The sequence below is a fragment of the Phaethon aethereus genome, assembly GCF_964289735.1.
Source record: "Phaethon aethereus genome assembly, chromosome: 3".
Classification (NCBI taxonomy): domain Eukaryota; kingdom Metazoa; phylum Chordata; class Aves; order Phaethontiformes; family Phaethontidae; genus Phaethon; species Phaethon aethereus.
This window is the reverse complement of record NC_138576.1, coordinates 4518004-4534201: the sequence shown is the minus strand read 5'-3', so window position 1 is coordinate 4534201 and position 16198 is coordinate 4518004.

Genomic DNA, 16198 nt, shown 5'->3' with positions numbered 1-16198 from the left:
CATGAAATAATTGTTTAATGCAAACTAAAGAGTCCTTTGAACAGGGACTGGGGCCCACACCCACCTTGTGTGAGCGTTAACTGCTAAACTCATGAGTCGCGTTCTTCTTGCTCTTGCCCTCATATTCTCAGGGAACAGTTCATACTTCTCTGCACGGAAGCCAGAATGGGTAAAGAATCACCCCACCACCGTGTGGCAGATGAGCAGGGAGTTCAAGATACTCCTGGAAAGCATTGGCATGACATTTCCTCAAGATGAGGTGGTGCTTAACCCTTTCCAAGCAGCAACTGCTGCCGTTTGGTGAGATAGACAGTGAATGCTGCCATGTTCAGTGTTTAAAGCTCCAGTTTGAACCCAAGTCAATATTTATGTGAGTGGCTGTAGACAACCATCATCGTTAGACATACTGATGGAAAACAAACACTGAGAGTTTTGGGGGTACCGTGATGTTGCCCATGTGCACTAGAAGTGCTTGGAAAGGTCTAAATGAACAACTCCTCCTGGAGGAGGAGAAAGATGCCAAGTGGCCACAGCAGATCTGAGTATATACATGTAAAGCCTCTAGGTACGTATAGATACTTAATGCAGGCACAATACAGCAAAATTCTTCCAATCCCTCCTCATCCCAAGGGAGGCTGGCCATGTCCAAACAGTCTGTGACAAATCTCGAAGAGTGTCAGGGCATTCTCTGACGTAGTACTAAACAGCACAGACCAAAAAGATATCAAGAACCGTGCTAGCAGCTAAACAGCCTGGAGAACCACAACTCAGTGCTTGAAACTCTGCTCCATCCTGTTTATTTCCTGGCGTAGAAGTAGCCTTAGTGTCATCATGCTTCAGCAGATTCCGTAAAAATAAATAAGCAGTTTGCTATTTCTATCCTTCAACACTACCATGAAGCTTTAACAAACCTAGTATGGGTGGATGATGCTGAATTGATTGCTGAACTAAAAGTGATGGTTGCCTAGGTGCACATGGCCTCATGACCTAATTCTGCTTGTGCAAGCAGGATATACTCCTAGCTACTAATACATATACTGGCTGCTTGGAGAAAGACTGATTTCCCTAAGCTGAAACCAACCAGGAGTAAAACTGAGTGGGAGAGAGAAATATAACCTCTCCCAGAAAGGAGTAGTCTTGTGGAATCTCTTAATGTTGTTTATTAAACATGCCACAAAATTAAGCATTCTCAAAGTCACAAAATGAAGTTTGTTCAGGTGAAAATACTAAATGAACCTTGGTTTAAGGGCAGGAGAAGAATGCTTATCTTTAATATTGAAAGACAAGACACAAGGTAGAGTAAATGGAGATCTGGGAAAACTGTTAGCAGGGAGCGCAAACAAGCAGATGGGAAATTGCTTGTATCAATACAGTACCTATGGCCAATGGGAATAAAGGCAATCACCATTATTTAAACTTATCAAGGACGAAATAAATAACTCAGTCAATGAAAACCTTTGATAACGAAGAAGTTGCTAAAACATGACTGCTACCTACATGAAGACAGGGAGAGAGCATAACCCTGCGGATTTGACATGGCTACGTGAGTCCACAGCGCTCCTTCACCTTCAACCGAATGTTCAGTTTTGATCCCTGTCTCAGGGAAAATAGAGCAGAACAGAAAGGGTATAAATAGAGCAAACAAACATGACTACAAATAAAAAAAAGGATAAAATTTGGTGTATAAGTAAGAGAAGCAAATCAGATGCTTATATCTATCCTCTACTTTTTTAAAAAAGGTTGAAATGAGGCTTTCCCATGGATTTTAAAGGCAAAACTCTTTAGTTAACAAAAGAAGGCATTTTATATGTAATTAATCCATGGCATTTGATGTTGCATTTTATTACTGCAGCAAAATACCTAGCAATATCTTAACATATGTAGAGATCAGATGGGGCTATTCTGTGTTATATAGAACTCCAAAACTATTGAGATGCAGTCTAAGTTCACTCATATAAACACTGCTTATGTCAAATTTGTATTTATAACAATACCAACAGCCATAATCAGTTTTATTCACCAGTAATTAGACTATTAGAGTGGGTTCTTGATATTTACTTGGATATTACAACACTATTTTTCTTTTTATTTTTTTTTCCTCCAAGTGCCTGTCATATTAAAATTGTACGCATCTCTTTGGTTTTGACTTGCCCAGGTGCATCACCATTGCTGTTATCAAAATGTTCCCAGGCACAGGAGAGTAAGACGATAAGCACTACAGCAAGCAGCGAGAGCAAAAAGCAGCTGCTAACGAGCACTAGACTCTAATATACAGTAAGAGAAGCAAGCCCCATGGCAAGCACAGGAGCCTGTCAATTAATTGCTAAACAGCAATAACAGCTATAAAGTCAATCTAGCACATTCCAATCAAACCTCTTGTTATCTTGAAGCCTTCAAGCCCCACATTGGGCGACAAAAAGGACTGGCATATTTTAACCCCAGCCAACAACTAAGCCCCACGCAGCCACTTGCTCACTCCCCCATGGTGGGGTGGGGGATAGAGTTGGAAGGGTAAAAGTGAGAAAACTTGTGGGTTGAAATAAAGACAGTTTAACAAGTAAAGCAAAATCTGCACATACAAGCTAAGTAAAACAAGAAATCATTCACCACTTCCCATCGTCAGGCAGGGGTTCAGCCACCTCCAGTAAAGCAGGGCTCCATCACGTGCAATGGTTTCTTGGGAAGACAAACACCATAACTCCGAACGACCCCCTTCCTTCTTCTTCCCCCAACTTTATATGCTGAGCATGACGTCATATGGTATGGAATATCCCTTTGGTCAGTTGGGGTCAACTGTCCCAGCTGTGTCCCCTCCCAACTTCTTGTGCACTCTCAGCCTGCCTACTCACTGGTGGGGTGGTGTGAGAAGCAGAAAAGGCCCTGAGTCTGTGTAAGCACTGCTCAGCAATAATGAAAACGTCCCTAAAGTATTATCAACACTGTTTCCAGCACAAATCCAAAACACAGCCCTCTACCAGCTACCATAAAGCAACTTAACTCTACCCCAGCCAAAACCAGCACATATCATTTATATGTTGTTCAATATGAAATAAACCCTGCAAAGTGCTACGTGACGGTGTTCAAGTTGGATATTCCATGGCATCGCCTTCATTAAAGGCCCTTACAAACAGGTTAGAGGATTATCTCTGAGAAACAACATAGGTAGAGCTGATCCTGCCCTAGGGCTGGGGCATGGAAGAGGTGACCTTTTGAGGTCCCTTCCAGCCTTATGAGTCTATGTTTCATTATTCTCTTACAGCAAATTGCTGTGCCCCATTAAAATGAATACACTGATATAACGCACATTTATGGGAGTCCCAGGAGAGCTCATTAGAGTGAGGTGTGACTGTGTTTTAACCCTCTTTTTTTTCAATGTAGAAACCAAACAAAAAGTAACACATAGAATCATAGAACGGTTTGGGTTGAAAGGGACCTTAACATGTAACCAAGAGACAAAAACACACAGATAAATAAATTTCCCATACTTATTGGAATTAAATCACCTTACAGTTGTACACTTTGGGATCTCCTTCTGAAACATCTTACTTTGGCTACAGTTAGAGTCTGTCCATTGGAGAAGATGAACCTGATATGTGTAAGCAATATATACATTTCTAACTGAGATCAAAGTTTCACTTCTACAGCTGAGGGTTCTCCATTTCCAAAGGATCCAAGGTTGAAAACCTAGTTTGTGTTTTCTAGTCTAAGCTACCTGTCAAACTGCAGGTGAGCCACACCAGGCTATCACATTCTGAGTAGTTATTAAGCCTAGAAGAACTCATGCAAAGTAATAACAGAGCTGATCTTTGAGCATCTACGGAGAAGTGGGGAGAGCTGGGGGTGTGCACAGAGGTAGAGGAGTAAGTGGAGGGAGGCTGTGAGCCCACCACAAACTATGCAGACTGGGGAAATTAAAATTAGTGAAGTTCTACTATAATTGCACATTTAGAAGGTAATAATAGAAATGCTGTATTATATTCACTGTATGGCTTTAAACTTGGCAGAAGGCTGAAATGAGCCTGTCGCTGTAAGAGCTGACTTAGTTAAAAGGGCCCTTTGGAGTTTACAGTCCATCATATTATATAAACTTTTTTTTTCCCCCCAAGACACTGATAAAGACTATAGAGAGCACATCTCCAGCAAAACTCTGTATAGCTAGTAGTTAGACAAAGGGACATAGATTAGGGAATGTGGGTCAAAAACAGAGAAAAGAGTCCAGACTGACTGGACATGCAGTGAGGAAGGCTCATGGCTGCAGGCAGTCACTGGTAAGAGGTTACTAGGGAAAGAAATATGAATTGATCATTTCCAGATTTGTCAGTTTGCAGCCAAATTTGGAGGGGAAGAACAGTATCTTTTCATTACTGGAAAAGAAAAACTGGATGTGAACACTTTGGGTAGGTAGTGAAAAATATTTAAAAGTTGTTGCTTAATTTAAAATGCCATACATATGTATACATTTGTTTCATTTTTCAGACCAAGCTCAGATCAACTAGCTGTTACCAGGTACAAGTGATGTTAATTTGATTCAATCTATTGCAGCTAATGGGACTGTTCATGATACTAAGCTTCTCACCAACAGGTAGGGTCATATCTTCCTGTCGCCTCAGGCATGGCTAACCAGTAATAAGATACCTACATTGCCCCCATATTTTTATATATTCAAATGAATAAATGTTTAAATTACAAAATCCAGAGTAGCTTTTCCCTCACCTGCCAGCAGTTATTTTTCCAGCCTTCAGTCTTTCTTTTTTTCTCCCATGTTTTATTTTTTTCCCACTGTTCTATAATTTAAATGTGATATTATGGGCAGACTTGCTTCTCTTCTGTTACTGATATCTAACAGGTGATCTATAAGCTTTTGGGAATGACGGACTAATTCTGGAAGATTTGTGAAGGTAACATAGAAGATTTCACCTTCTGCTAGTAGGCTTACTTTCACTGCACAAGGATTGCATGTCCACCACAGAAATTTCAGGAGCCCACAAACTTAAACAGAAATGCTGAAATCCATCTCTTCAGATTTACGTTTAGCCATGGATGTTGCAGAGTTCATTCGTCCTCATGGAAACACAACTTGTAAAGTAGCTTGCTCTTAGTTATAGTCCCCAGATCTGCTATGATATACAAACGTGCTTATCTTCCCACCTGAGTGGCTGCTGTTTCTCATAAACTTGAAGTGAAAAAGGGAACATCTTATTAAGTCATTGGAGAATTATCGTCAAGAGGCAGAAAAGTGAAAAGTGGAGAAATGGCATTCACTTTTTTTGAAAGGGAAACTGAGGCATGAAGCACTCAAGGCACTTGCTTTATATAGTGGTTTGGAAGCAAACAGACAAAAAGAATACAGACTTCTTAAGCCAATTATACTTTTTCTCCACAATATTATTGACCTGCTCCTGCAGGTGTTATCTTGGGTTTTACACCTGAGCTGCAGGATTACTCAAGTTGCTCAGGTGAAATCTCTACCAAACCATCATTTATCCCATGAGAGAACCTGGTCACTTGCATGAGGCCATCTGGCATAATTTGACCACTTATCTTTAATTTTAGTCTTAGGCACCAAATAAAGCCATGACCAAGCTGCTTATTGGGAATGGTCTCTGGCCTGGGCTAGGTCTTGAATCACTACTAGGAATTTCTTAAGGGAGTATCAGCTAAACCCGGACAAAATAGTACCGGGACCTAGATATATGACTTGGTACTGACTAATTTATGGCTACAACCATAGCCACAACTGCTTGGCAGCATTACTTGTCCTATGTGTTGCCCTTCTCTCAGGACAGGTTGCACAGACTCAAATTGGTCTGAAATATAATCAGTATCAAAAATTAATACAAATGAAGGTTATAGTCTATCCATAGAATATTCTCTCATATTGCCCCTGTCTTGGTGAATTCCTATACACTCCTGGGTCATTGTATTTAAACACCAAGTGAGGGTTGCCAGTGGCAGCTCTAAACTATTTCAACAGTGCTTCACCCCTCCTGCCTCAGGCCCTGCAGCTTCTTCACCCCATCCTCAGAGATCATCTGCCACGATAAGCTGCCAACCCTTCAATCCCAGAGCTCTTCGTCACCCAACCCTTTGACATCACAGATCATTCCCAGGTACCAAGTCTCAGCATGCCCTGGCCTCCCACCTCTTCCCAGACTTCCTGTTCCCCAGAATCAGACACTTCTTTGTTCAGCAACAGCTGGGACACAATGCCCAGATAGTTTCAAACAGTGTAGGATATTAGATGACACATGGAGACTAAAGGTGGAAAATAATCCAGCCTAAAGAGGTCAAAATTTAACATTTCTAGCCAAAGATGGAGGCCAAACAGGACCCCAGAACTGTGATCTCTTAGGTAAGGTGAAGATCTTGACTCTGCAATGTCTGGACTCAAGCACCAGTAAAATTTATTTTCCTGGGACACAGGAGTCTTAACAACTGAGCAAACCTTAAAATTATTCCTGACCTGAACCCCATCTCATTTTTACTCTGCCTTCTTTCCTTGTCCCACTGCCTGAGATTTGGACACAAACCCTTTCTCAGCTGACAGAGACCCTCTGAGCAGCTTTGACTTCATCCTTTGATTAAAATATTACTTCCTTGTGGACAATGCACACAGTACTTGGTGGGAAGGAAGGGAGAACATGTTAGGGAAAACCAGGATTAAAGAGGTCTGAGCCAAGCGTATGCTGTGCACGTGTGGTGGAGCTGGGTTTCACATCATGAAAAGGATGTGGAGCACTAACACCTGCATTCATTGTGATGTGATGAGACTTCAAGAGGAATCCTGGTAGCAAAGAAATGACTTGTCTGGAAAGCTAGCAGAGATCAGTTATGAATTCCTCAGTCACAAAAATCTCCTACTAATTAGCTGTTACCCATTTTAATACACTGGAGAGGACAATGGGACTTTTGGGAAGCAATCCTAGCTGCTTGCACAGATAGTGACATGAAATCCTCAGCGATGTCACTAATCCTGCATGAGGATCATTTCTTCCAGTACCAACCACAAGATCAGGCCCAAAATTAATGACATTGCAAAGCTAAAACTAGAAATGGAAGGTAAGAGTTGAAGAGCATAAGACAAAACAACAGAGAATTACGTTTAGATGATATGTGAAGTGAAGTAAGAGGGTATTTGAGAACAAAGGACAAAGTGCTATCACAAGTAGAGAAACTATGGGAAAGAAGAAACAAGTGAAAGTGAGGATGGGAAGAAACTGGAGAGGGAAAAAGCAGAAAGCTTTTCTCTGTGTTTTCAAATCCACTTCTTTTATTCAGCAGAGGGACTTCTGATTTCCATTGGTGTAAAGGTATGCAAGAACAAAGCCTGGGAGATTCATTCCATCTCATGACAAGCACAATTGGATACATCTCTCATATTACCTTGTATTTTCTATAGTCATGGACCATTCTAGGCAGAGTTTATGCCATTCATACAGTACAATTAGAAATATGTTGTTTGAATAATGGAGAGTCAAACTTGCTTTTTAAGCATCTCCCATAATTTTGGAATAAGAATTCATGGGCATTGTAATCTCTCTTGATAATATTATTCAGAACCTATTTTTGTTTTCTTATCAAAGCTATTTAAAATCACAAACTTGACTGTGTGATAATTTATTTTGTAACACTTTTATTTCTCCTTTAAGGTTTTTATTATTAATGAGAATGTATATTTTATAGCACAGGATGCTGGTACCTTTACTTATATGGTGGAAAAGTGTCATTTGATCATCTAATGACCTCTGGTGGATGAATCTAATTGACTCACAAACACATAATGTTTCACACTAGTTTTAACTTGTATTGATTGCATTACTACTAGGCTGTGCACAGACAACTTCTCCATGCTGTGGAAATATTCAGACTTTAAAAATCATCCTATCCCAAACCAAGAATTAAAGTCACACGTCTCAGGGTGTCTCAGAAGCAGAAAGCAATTAAAAAAACCTCTAATAATAAATACTCATCAGGTCTAACTTGGTCCAATTTTCCTCTTGTGATCCCAAAGGCTCTTTCCCTTCTGCATTTGCTACAGTATGCACAAAAGACAGATACCTCTCTTTATTGCTGTTGGTCTTTTTTAGCTCCCATGCACACCTCTCTAGCTGTATTTTTACACCGCACGCTGAAAATCTGATTACCTGTCCACCCTCCCCTGTTAGAAACATTTTAAATACCTGCATTTCAAAACACAGCAAGTTAAATTTCACTCAGATGAAAGTATGCTTTTCCTGCAAACTGTGGTTGCTCCCTAGTTCCCCTGGAAGGCAAAAACTTACAAAGGAAAGGGAAGGGGAGCACAGGGATGTTAAATCTTCACGTGAAATGTTTTTAGAAGGCAAGGCACGTGGACGGGCTGCGAAACAGTTAAATGAACAAGTCTTAGCCTGCAGGTCAGCATGAAGAATAAGACCCTGTTTATGAGACGCGCACTTGGACTGAGGTTTTAGAAACTGAACATTAGTGAACATCAGTGCTCTGCTGAGAGGGTGTCTTCAGGTGCTTTCACAGACCTTTTCTACCTCTAATTTGGGGGGACACATGATATGATCTCCATTAAAAGAGTAAATCTAAAGTGAAACCAGTGAAGGCAGTAGACTTACACCAGTGTAACGGGGGTTAAATCTGGCCCATGGTTCGGTGGTTACTGACGTGCTGGCACAAGAGGCAGAGCAGGTTAGCAGTGAGTATTGGTTACATCACGGCGTAGTATGGAAACCCATGAAAGATGTCATTGCACAACTACACTGCAGAATGTGTGAGCACTTACCCCTACTCAGCGGGAAACAAATTAGTGAAAACAAAGCAAGAAAAAATCCTTTCCAGATACACTTTGCTTGCTAAATATGTGAGGAGACTGTAGAAGTTTTTTGATCCTCTCAGATTTTCCTAGTATTCCTGAAAAGTAGTTCTATAATGAATAAACAATTAAAAAAAAAGAAAAATAAAATAAAAAAGAAAACCCTGCTTTGTATTTATAGCAAGATTCCTTTATTTCATTCAGTCTGTAAGAGAGTTCCTTGAAAAGGCTATAAAAATACATCACCAGCTTTAATGTGTTTGTATTTTTAACTGTGAAAGCATGTAAAGTGAGAGTGCAACCAGCTCCTCCAGTGGTCATGTTTTATTAATCTTTCTTCCCCTCTATGTTTTGTTCCCTGGGTGTGGGCTATGCTTACAAGAGGCATTGTTAAGGTGCAAATGTTGATAGATGCTGTGTATGCTTGCTGCTGGTGGTGTAACCTAGAGGGTTACAGAACAGATGGGCCTCAACAGCTTCTCTATCTTCTGGAGAGGTCCTTTGCTTCATGCAAAGACCTTTGTGTCAAGAAGTCCACGTAGGCCAATATCCAAAAACCCTATAGGAGAGTCTGAAAGATGGGTGCCTGTTCTTCTGTCTCTGTCATAAAAGGTCTCAGATGCAATTTCCGCCTCTCTCTAATCCCCAGCATAAACCTTGAGTTATCGGACTGTACTGCAAAGGCAATGGAAGTTTTTATTTTGCCTGTGCTGCACTCTCCCCTGTACTCTGTATTGGTTATAGCCATTCTACAAACCAAGAGCCACTCTAGCTACATCTGTCTCAAAATAGATGGACATCCTGCACAGACCAAATCTTTCCCTCATATAAATTACTTGTCTCCCCCGCGCCTCTGTTCCTTGTTTTTATTCCAGCACGCAACCCTGGCACCAGCATAAGACTTTCTTGGACAGAAAACAAAATCCTTTAACAATTCCACCAACCTAGAAGCCTCACTGGGGAGGAAACGGGAAACCTCTTCCCCTTCACTCTTGTTACCAGCAGCTGAATCAATGGAGGTCATTATATTCCTTGCCCAAGAAGTCAAGGGGTCAGGAAAGAGCAGCTTTGTTGAGGAGTTGCTCCAGCCTGATATTATGGATTTGAACAATGAAAACAGAGCTGAATTGTGAGAACCCATGTGAGATTATTTAAGGCAAGATAAAGTAATTTTAATCATTGCTATTGCAAGTGGGCTTTGGATCATGAAGGGCACCCCTCTAGTCAGATCTCTGGATAGGATTAGTGCACTGAGCGGGGCAGAAGGAGGGAGCAGAAGCCATGCTAAGACAGAGCTGCCAGAGCTCTGAGCGATGAAAATTCACCTCCAAGGGTGTAGCTGGATCACCAGGTGAAACTATTTGGGTTCCCCAAAAAGTTCTCTCATAACAAAAGGCAAGACGGATGAGGAAGAGGTGCTTAGGAAGAGTTTTTGCTGACTCCAGGAGACTTTTAACTTGTCCTGGGGAAATGATGATCCCTTAGGCCAGGACAGTTACTCTTGGGGCATCAGGAGAGGAAGTTGCAGTTCCTTTTGTTCCTTTAATTACAGGCCTTGCTTTCGCCAGCTGAGGCATCAGCTACTCCTGCAGCAAGCACAGACCTACTCCTCTCAGAGGTCCACCTCTGTCCAGGCACTACTCCTGGACAACTGAATCCCTTCAAAAAAGGCTTCTTTTCCTTCCTTCCTTCCTTCCTTCCTTCCTTCCTTCCTTCCTTCCTTCCTTCCTTCCTTCCTTCCTTCCTTCCTCCCTCCCTCCCTCCCTCCCTCCCTCCCTCCCTCCCTCCCTCCCTCCCTCCCTCCCTCCTTCCTTTCCTTTCCTTTCCTTTCCTTTCCTTTCCTTTCCTTTCCTTTCCTTTCCTTTCCTTTCCTTTCCTTTCCTTTCCTTTCCTTTCCTTTCCTTTCCTTTCCTTTCCTTTCCTTTCCTTTCCTTTCCTTTCCTTTCCTTTCCTTTCCTTTCCTTTCCTTTCCTTTCCTTTCCTTTCCTTTCCTTTCCTTTCCTTTCCTTTCCTTTCCTTTCCTTTCCTTTCCTTTCCTTTCCTTTCCTTTCCTTTCCTTTCCTTTCCTTCCCTTCCCTTCCCTTCCCTTCCCTTCCCTTCCCTTGCCTTCCCTTGCCTTCCCTTGCCTTCCCTTGCCTTCCCTTGCCTTCCCTTGCCTTCCCTTGCCTTCCCTTGCCTTGCCTTGCCTTGCCTTGCCTTGCCTTGCCTTGCCTTGCCTTGCCTTGCCTTGCCTTGCCTTGCCTTGCCTTGCCTTCCCTTCCCTTCCCTTCCCTTCCCTTCCCTTCCCTTCCCTTCCCTTCCCTTCCCTCCTCTCCTCTCCTCTCCTCTCCTCTCCTCTCCTCTCCTCTCCTCTCCTCTCCTCTCCTCTCCTCTCCTCTCCTCTCCTCTCCTCTCCTCTCCATTCTCTTTTGTTAAAATTAGAATCAACTTAAATTCCCAGCCAGAAAAATCACTTCAAGTAAAAGTGAGATTTTTTTTCTTTCCATTATAGAAGACTCAGAACTGGACACATTGAACATTTTTTAGGGTTTTGTGAATTGCAGTGGGAGAGGTGAGCATGTTGGAAGCAATCTTCCCAGAAATAGCTCCACTTTGAGTCACTGGCATTTTACAATAATAATAAAAATGAAAAACATTTCCTCAATAATTCCCAGCTTCCTTTCATTGGAATTACTTTAACTTGCTTCTAAAGTTGATGGGAAGTTTCGTGACCTTGTGACAAAACGTTTGAGCTTGGCGGTGCTTGGGTTTTTTGCTTCATCTGGAAAACAAGCGGATTCACTCTCATAACTCTCTTTCGAGGCTTGTCGTGGAGGACGCAGAGGAAGGCACGCCTGGATTCGTCCCATATTTCTTTTGGTATTGAACCAAAGCACCCTTTGCCACGGAACCCACGCTGATGCCTCATGTCTCTCCATTTACTCTCCTTTGAGTTGTTAAGTTTCCCTTTGATGTGTCCCACTAAGATGCCCAAAATTAAATCATATATCCAAACCCAGAGCAGCAGGAAGGGTGCACCTTCCTCCATAGACATAGAGCATCAGTTTGTCAGATACATGTGTCCCAGCTGAACTTTGGTGTGTGAGCACATGGTTAGACCACGATGGAGGAGCACACATGCTTAGACCACGAGAGAGGAGCACACATGCTTTCAGTTCCTGCCATTTAGCTGAAAAATGAGAATTTATTTGGACACGACAGGCCTGGTTGTATGTCAAAGCCCTGTGTCAATGCAAGGCCAAATAGTTTTAAGAGACCTTTAAGAGACATGACTTAGATGATGTTGCCCTGCTTTTGTTAAAATGATTGCTAAACTCATGGGAGAAACAACAAATAATGAAGGTGTTTGCGTCATGGTATCTTTCCACTATTCAATTTTCTAAAAGGGGGTTGTACAGTGGTTAAATGTGGCTAAAATTTTTTGGAAGCTCTGGACAGATTTTTTTCCCCCCCGAGGTATTCAGGCACCCGAAATCAGAAGTCATGCATTGAGGTACTTTTGAAAATCCCATTAGATGTCAGAGTTGTATCTTTAGGCATCTCATTACCTTTAAAAATGTTGTCCCTGGTGCCAGTGAGAATTGGATCTTTTGCATACATAGACTCTGTTCCACAAAACGTGTGGAAGTTACATGGATTTTGTTGTAACAAAAGGATAAAAACCGTAAATGTTGAAAGATATCAGCTGTCAATTTAATCTCAATCACAAAACAACAACACAATCACTGTTTTTTTGTTTCTTTGTTTCACTTTCTAAAATTCCTGTAATTATATGCAATTACCTACTATGCTGGAAATTGGTTCTCCTAGACAAAGAGTCTGATTTTTTTCTTAACTATACAAAATATGCAATTTAAAAAAGTGAGCAGTTTGAGTGTGGAGAAAAATGAGGCTACAGCTGTAGGATTTTGTTATGCTTTTAGTATCAAATCACAAAACCCATTACATTATTTATCCTACAGGCAGGCCTTGTGCTGCAAACATTGAATACAATTGCGTACCCTAGGAAAAGAAATGTGTGGGTTTTAATTGCCCCTGATTTAAACAACCCTTAATTTCATTAGTCTCCTTTCTTTTTTAATATGGGAAATCAAAACAGTTGATTTTAAAGCATGGATATGAACCACTGATTTTTTATAAATCCTAAAGGCTGTGCATTACACTATATGTAAAAATATACATATGCCTATGCATATGCATATACACAGACATACATAAAACAAAAGTGTATAATGTATATTAGGCACGTGCACGTGCGCAGTCATACATGCACGTACTCATGTGCACACGCAAGCACGAAAACACTTTTTTTCTTTTCTGTTGCTGTAGCATCCGAAACTAAAAAAATAGGAGTCTGTCTGGTTCAAGGGCTTTCAAAAAATAAGTCCCAGTAAAATCATACTGTCCTGTATTTGAAATATCTTGGTTTTGTCATAGGCTATAATTCAAACTACTGAGTCGTAAAATTAATCCTTCTTTTGCAGCGATTTTTTTTTTTTAACGTTGCTTTTCTTCATCTATTGGAAAACTCTGAGCAATCTGTAGGCGGGAGGATAAGTTTCAATGTGCGTCTGTAGGAGACTTTTTTTTTAAAGAAAAGCACACATTTCATCCCCATTAACTCCAGGTTTATCGCAGGCGAAAAAATCTTTGTGTAATGGCATTGCACTCTGTTGCGTATTCAGAACCTTTAAACCTGAACTGTATTTGGGAACACAGACAAGCTGGGAAATAAATCCTTTAATTTGCGCATGGGTACGCTACCGGTGCAGGGGTAGCGTGCCCGCGGATGGTGGGTGTAAGGAAGCGTATAGGGTGCTGCTCCTGCGTGTTTACACTGCGGTCACGTCTCCCTCAGGTTATCTGCAAGCGTCCTTTCGCCTATGGGTTTTTTGGAAAGAGTACCTGTATTCACAGGTGTGGACACCGAAGCAGACAAAATCCCGCGGAGGAGAAGTGGCTGAGGGCGGCTGTGACTGACGGCAGCCAAATTACTGGGCTGGTCCTACGGCCACGTCGGGGGTTGATGCTGCACGAAGCGGCTTTGGCCTTTGCAAGTTAAGTGTCGTATGAAAATCTGCTTATTTAAGCCAGCTTTTCACGTGATGCTGGTCCACTTCAGAATTTCCCTTCTTTGCGGAAGACTCCGCTGGTTTGAGATCTCCTGTAGTCAAAATAATTAAACGCCAGCGGAGCTTGTCGGGGCCGTACAGTTCCTGTCGGTTTTGCAGCGAGAAAAAAGCCAGGTGCTCAGATAACGGGAGTATTTTGTATGTTTTACCCTGACTTCATCTCTCAGATAATCCAGCTCTCTCAGGATGTTTATTTTGCTTTCACACACCAGTGCGTTTGTCCAGGATTCTGGGTAGCACGGAGGATGTCGGTGGGGTAAGGGGAGGTTACAGCAGAGATGTGAGCTTTGCCCTTTCAAAGGGTTAAAACTGGGGGGAAAAAAAATGGGGGGAGAAGGAGAGGAAGAGAAAAAAGAAAAGGTTAGTGTTTTCTGTCCATTAAAGAGAGTATTCTGCTCTGAAACCGAATTGGTCATGCATTCTTCCTGCGTTTCCTGGCAGAGGGGAGACTGACTGCAGCACCTGCCTTCCCCAAGCGCCCGTCCCGCTCCCCGGCTGCCCTCACCCCGCCGATCCCTCGCTTATCCCCCCTCACTTATGGGACCAAAGGAGCTTTGAGACGCCGATTTTTCCTTAGTTAGCTCCATATGAAATTCCTCCTGGAGCATAGCTGGAAGTTGATGGTCTTTTTGTTGTTGTTGTTCTTTTTATTTGTCTTTTTTTTTCCCTGTCTTTTTTTTTTTTTTTTTTTATTACAGGACCGAACTGTGCTCGCTCTGAGCAAAGGGTCTGGAGACCATAAAATTTTTATGGGGGGAATGGACAATGCTCTGTTTGATTCTTCTGCCTCACATTTTCCCTCCGGCAAGTGCCATCAAAATTTTTTAAAAGAATTTTTTTTCTTTTGCTGAAGAGGTACTTTCAAACTTTTTTTTTTTTTGTAAATGCCATTAAAAAATTCTCCTCACCAGATTCTGTTTAACACTTTGGATTACCTGTTTTTTATGTTTCTTCCTGAGATTTACCTCCAGTTTTAATTTCTTAGCCCAGTCATTGCACCTGGGCAGTGAAATGTGAACAAAACAATCTAATTTCTCACATAGGAAAGGATGCTTTCACTAAAAATTATATTTCTCTAATCTTGTCTCAGATTTAAGGAGAAAAAAAGATACTTAACACCAAAGATTTCTGTTTGGTATATTAACTAAATGGCAGGAATATTTTAAAAAAGCCAATGATTTTCTCCAAAAAAGCTTCCACTTCGAAGTGGAAGTGTTTCCTTTTCGGTGATTTTCCTTACCGAATTGTTACAATCTGAGAAAGATTTAAAAAAAGGGTCGTTTCTAAAATCATTTCTAGGAAAGATTGATTTATTTAGGAACACTTAACGTTGCTTTATTCCCTTTCAGTGTCATGCAGAAGCACTCTCTCGGGACTGAATCTGTCCCCCAAGCATCTCTCTAGTGAAAGGTCCGTATTCCATAGCCTGAACTCTCCCGTAGCCCAGCAGGAGGGAGGTGAAAGGGTTCAGCCGGTGGTGGGTGTCCCATCCTTCCCAAGCTACTCCTCACTCCAGGACTATTTTGGGGGAAGCAGGCTGTAAGCTCTGCAGGTGATACAGATTGCATGGTATAAGGAATTTGAGAATACAAAAAGCAATATCTGACCCACCCTGGTGTGCTTGTGCCGTGCGGGTACCCCCGCGTAGAGGGTGGTCTGAGAGGGGGGATGGCTCTGAGCGATGATGCCAGCTCAGACGTCAGAGCAAAATGACGACCAAGGAAAGCAGGCTGGTCTGACCGCGTCTTCTTTGGTTTCCGTGGTCATGTACAACTGAGAGGAAAGAAACCAGGAAAAGCCTCTGACTGCATAAGCATTGATGGCATGTTTTAATTTTGTTTTTTCTTTTTTTGAAGTAGAAACAAAGGACATTTTGAAATGTAGAAAATTCAGCTGTGTCACTTAAGCACGTCAGAAATTAAGTTTCCTTTTTCTTTATGACTGAAAGAAGTGGCTATGGAAAGTGTAGTAAAATAAGACAATTTGGAGACTGGTGAATGTATATCTCTAATAAAAGATATATGAAAAGACAAATTTATCCCATTCTTATGATATAAACATGACCTATTAGGGCTAGTAAAATGCTTTTGAGACTGTTGGCTGAAAAGGACACAGTTGCTCTGTCTCACTGGAAAGGGCTGAGGGCTTTCAACTGTGTGCTTGCCAGGAGAAACAGGGAACAGAAAGCTGGTTGCAGGTGGATCCTATTAACCCTGTAATAACACATGTCAACAAGCAGCGATTCTGAGAATTTTGAAAAGAT